Source organism: Phalaenopsis equestris, unplaced genomic scaffold (assembly GCF_001263595.1).
Source record: "Phalaenopsis equestris unplaced genomic scaffold, ASM126359v1 Scaffold200930, whole genome shotgun sequence".
NCBI classification, from domain to species: Eukaryota; Viridiplantae; Streptophyta; class Magnoliopsida; order Asparagales; family Orchidaceae; genus Phalaenopsis; species Phalaenopsis equestris.
The window spans coordinates 1,708-7,295 of NW_018220724.1; the positions used below are offsets into that span (position 1 = coordinate 1,708).

Sequence of the window (5,588 nt, forward strand, 5' to 3'; positions counted from 1 at the left end):
AATATGCATGATTCTAACCCGTGACCTCATTGTCAGAAACTACACTCAGCCACTACATCTCAGGTATGTGTGTACGCATACTCTTAAGTTAGATATAAGTCCATATATTTTTCATCATGATCTAATCATCATGTTCATATTTTGGATTGTATGTGAGTTAGATTAATTATCAAGTTAGATGTGAGTCAACATGATTTGACTTTTTCCAAAACCAGTGCGCTACCCCTTTCGAGCACTCAAATCTCCTCTTTTAAGGAAAAAATGAGCTTAAAAGATAATATGTGTAATTCTAACCAGTGACTTACAGAAACAAAACTAGACCCAACAACTATGTCTCGATGTATGTGTTTGTTTATCCGTCCATATGTTCAAGTCAATCAAACCAAAATTTCAAAAAATGGGGCGTTGCGAGAATCGAACTCGCGACCTCTTGCACCCAAAGCAAGAATCATACCACTAGACCAAACGCCCTTTTTGGTGTTAAAGACTATAATAGTACTAATGTTGTAATGGCATTTACATATGTAGTGCCTTAACTTTAGTATATATATGTATACATATTCGTCTTATTTATGGTATCTAACTTTTTAAAAGTCAAAATAATGATATTTTTTATGTGATATAAAAAATTTGAATGGTATAAATATAAAAAAAAAAAAATTTGAGATGTTCAATATGTAAATACATGGAATTGAGTGGATGAATGTAAAATAAATAGAAAAAATATATATAAACTTCATTGACAATTTTTTATTTATGTAAACCTATATTGAGCTAAACTACTCAATTACAAATTACAGCTCCATTATACTCCCCAAAGTATTTATCATAGTGCTCAAATAAACGACTTTTGAATTACAATATAAAGATCTTTTTAAGTGTTCTTTTATGCGCGTATTTTCTGTCCGGACACCTGACGTACCTCTACGTGCGGTGCAGATTATTTCTGGGTTATTTCAAAATTATTGAAAATAATCCAGAAACAACCTGAAAATAACTCAAGAATACCCTGTGCCGCACGTAGAGCTACGTCAGGAGTCCGCACAGAAAAAATTTTTTTTCTTTTACATATACACTAGATTATACTTCTATACATATACACCACTTAATTCTTGTGTATTTACATATCTAACACCTAAAAATTATAAGTTTTAGGTATGTATGCCACCTTACCGATGCATAAAAAGGAGCATTTCACATTTTTTTTAAAACCTAACGTAGTGATGGTTTTTTTTTATATGATATGAAAGATTTTGGCAGTAAAATGCAAAAAAATAAAATCTAAATTATAGATATGTAAATACAAAAGAATTGGGTGTCATATATGTAAATGTGAATTATATCTCCACAGTGCTTAACAATTAATTTACAGTATGTAAATTGGAGAAAAACTCCATAAAATGTAAATGCAACTATCAGGAAGACACAATGAAAAGCTGACTGACATTTGCAAATTGCAACCTGCTTTAAAAAGTTTTCCGCAAATAAAACATTCCTCGAAGCTTAACATCTTCGACGACTTGCTACATCATCAGGTCGAGTGTTATATCGACAAAGTGGTGATTAAGAGTCATTATGAAGGACTATTTTTGAACGCCTTAAGAAATGAAACATATAATTCATCTGCTCATTCATGCATGCATATTTAACTACTAGTACTGTTATTCTCATGGCAAACATCAGCACAACCACGATGAATTGTAAAGTAGGGGTATTTACATACATAACACCCAATTTCAATGTATTTACACACCTAAACTTATCAATATCACCCAGACATTTCATATCACAAAAAATATCACCATTTTAACTTATCAAAAGTGAAATACACATTTTCATGCTCAACTAAGGTGGCATGTATAAAGAAATTAAAGCTTAAATGGTAGATATGTAAATACATGGGAAATGAGTGGTATGTATGTAAATCATCATTTGCAATATTAGGAAATTCTTTGGTATTCATGTAAATTTTCCAAAAATGAAATTATTTATGATACCAATAGTAGCATTCAAACAAGTCTAATTCCAGTTTGGGAGAATTTATGATATTTAACAGAATGCAAGCATCTAAAATACAGATTAAAAGAGAATGTAATTTAATTAAGCGTAAGAAAAAAAAAGATTTTTAAGAAAAATTTTCAATTACCTGCATGTGTGAAAAGATTATGGGTGCTTAGCGGCATCCTAACTCTGCTCTTCCCTCCTCACTGATGGTGGAGTTTGTGCAGAGTTTCTGCAGATCAATGTAGCCTATTATAGTATCTTCAAACACTGCATCTTGAAGTTCAGCGTTGTCGAAGGTGGAGCCTGACAAAACTGTGTTCTTAAAAACTGCTCCCTGTAAATTGGCTTTTTCAAAATTGACCCGGTCGATTACAGCATTTGAGAAATCCACGCCTGCAACATTATAACATGTTTAGTTCGGAAGATTTGCAGACAAAGCACTCTAATTCTTATGTATTTACATTGTTGAATCCGAAAATGTTCGGGAAGCAATCCTAAGAAATGGACCGTTCTATTAGAAAGTGATTAAGGTAGAGACCGACAAAAAGTGTTCCTCATTCATAATATGGATTCTAATTTATAGACCTAGGTCCTAATATTACAAAAGTATATATAGTAACATTTAGGTCCTAATATTACAACGAGCTTTTTTGGCAGCCCTAATCGTCCTGAAGGTTGATTACCGCCCTACGAGATTTTCTCTTGGCGTCTTCTGTCGATCGTTCGAATAAGGTGTGTCCTTCACAATACTCATCTAGAAACTATCGTTAAAGGCTACACTCGATCGCCCGCATCATCTTTCTAAGCCGCCAATCTACTTTGAGATTCATGCTGACATAAAAATATGTGTACATATTTAGTTCTCTGATTTTTTTTCTCTTTGAAAGTTATTCAGTACAAGAGGATAAGAGAATTTTTAAACACGTATGAAATAATTAAATGATATTATTGCGCAATAATGGACTTCACTTGATTTCCGTGTCAGGGCCGTTATAAATAGGCTTTGGGACATATAATAATGATCGTAAGCTCTCATTGTCCCCCTGCTTCAGTTGCCATAGGGATTGAGCACTCTTCTTAAGCCTCAAGGCACTAGCAAACTACGATAGGAAAAGTCTCCTGAACTCCGTAAAATAGGTTATTACCCCCGCGGCAATCCGTTGAACACCTTAATGCGGTCGATCTCAGCGTCGTGAAGAATAGCTTACACTTGAGGGCGTTAGAAATTTTCAATGCATATGGACGATTCAAACGACGTGAGGTGGTCGTTGAGATTCGACTGTCATTTATATGTCTCTAAGACCATCAACTTGAACTTCTCAAGGGATTCAACTCCAGAGACCTACAGAAAGAAAGTGTTCTCTGACTGCCTTTGTACCTAGGTCCGCACCGGTCAGTTCCTCTCCTCCACAGGGGCAGATCTGACCTGTCTTGGTACCAACTCTCGTCGAGCTTTTCCTACAGGTAGATCCCCCACCTTCTATTGTAGGCTGGCAGTTCCCCTTGAGGGGGTTGAGTTTTCCTTATCATGGTGGCTCTTCTCCTAGAACTAGGGCGGCTGCTAGGGCAGCAATCGCTCTAAAGACTTCCGCAAACTGTTTTGACATCTGGTTAATGATTTGAGTTCTCAAATCTTGCGGGACTTGTTGAATAAATTCTTCCATTAAATCTTGGGTGCATGGCGCTTCTCCTTCATTCCTCTGACTAGACTCTCTCTATTGTTGATGTTGGGCTCCTTTTCTTATTGATGACATGTCATCGCACCTTAAAAAATGTTGAATCCAAAAATATTCGAGAAACACACCCAAGGAATAAGTGATTAAGAGAGAGAGAGAACAGTAGTAAACTGACAAAAGGTGTCACTTATTCATAATATGGACCCCAATTTATAGGACTACGTCTCATTATTACAATAGTACATACTAGCCCCCTCATTATTAACTTTTCAGGGGGATTTTCGGTAACTACAGAGTTATTTGCATACAATAAAATTTGAGGCCGATTCGATCGAAGAAGATTGTTGATCGCCTGTCAAGCCTTGGTTTGGTCAATATATAATTCGAAAGAGAGCTTCTCGTCGATTTTCTTGAAGGTTGATTACCGCCTTACCAGATTTTCTCTTGGCGTCTTTTGTCGATCAATTGGATAAGATGCCTCATTCACCAATACTTATATGGAAATGATCGTCAAAGGCTACGCTCGATCGTCTGTATCTTCTCCTGAAGCCGCCCATTTGCTTTGAGAATCATGCTAACACGTAAATAGGTGAACACATATCTAACATCTATACTTCAATTTTTACATATGTCACATTGCCTATGAATGAAAAGGTGTATTTCACTTTTTAAAAGTTAAATAGTAATATTTTTTTATCAAATATGAATGATTGAGGAGGTATAAATGTAAAAAAAAAATTAGACATTTGATATGTAAATACATAGGGGTTGGATAGTATGTTTGTAAATGCCCCTAGTTTTAATTGTTACATAGAAATGGGTCGAAGCAATATTGCAACATTATTTAGATGTTTTAAACATTTAGCATGTAAAAAACAAAATTTAGACATTAGATATGTAAATACATAGGGGTTAGATAATATTTTCTGTAAATGCCCCAAGTTTTAATTGTTTATATAGAAATGGGTCGAAGCAATAATGCAACATTATTGAGATGTTTTAAGCATTTAGAATCCACTTTAAGTAATGATCCGATTTGTTGCATAGTTTGAAGATTTGTTGCATGGTTTGAACTGGATGTTTTAGGACTTGTTTGGCATCACTTCTACTTTTTATTTTTTCTTTTATTTTGAAAGTATGTTTAATTAGTATTTTTAAAATATTTTTATTTTTATTTTTAAAAACAAACAAACATGTCTTTTTAAAACATTCGAAATAACTCAGAACAACAAAAAATTAATTTAAGTGTTTTTTAAAAGCCACAGCACAAACAAAATAAAAAAAAAAAAAATAAAAAAAAAAATTGAACCTCAACGGCCCCTTAGCATGTGGTTTGATCGGAAAGAGGAAAGAATGAAGGTAACTTGTTGGATTTGAAAAACAAATAACTTGAATTTTGTGAAATATACTAGTCGATGAATATCTCATCACTATCATTTGCAACATCCCAATTCCCAGCTATATGAGGTTGAATTCGTAATTGTGTTATTAACAAATCATTTTGAACATCAGTTATCCATTTTACTTTAGATTATTATTTTTTACTTATATTCCAACACTAATATTGTTTACCCATCAAAAGGGTACGTTTTCTACCCTTCATTGTAGATGTCAATTTTTTTAATGGATAATTAAAAATATAACATTGCTATTTAAAAAATCTAGCACTCATGTGATGCTTGTGAACTACCAAACTGATATATTTTTGCGTGTCACGATCAAACCATTAAGAATTTGATAAAATTGAAAAATATGGGTTGGGGTTTTATCATGATTTTTTATATTTGAGTGAGAATTTGAAAAATGGATAAAAGATGGAGCTAGATTTGTAAATAGCCCTCTTTTAATATGTCATCTATAACATATGCAACTTTAACTTAGGATGGCTAACGGTCTGAGATTTATAAT

The 5,588-nt window shown here is 33.5% G+C and overlaps 1 non-coding gene across 1 annotated transcript; it reads right to left on the bottom strand.

Annotated features, from left to right (window-relative positions):
- Positions 1 to 399: 399 nt before the first annotated feature.
- Positions 400 to 471, bottom strand: TRNAP-UGG. The gene has a single exon. It is a non-coding gene; the product is annotated as a tRNA-Pro (tRNA).
- Positions 472 to 5,588: the final 5,117 nt, after the last annotated feature.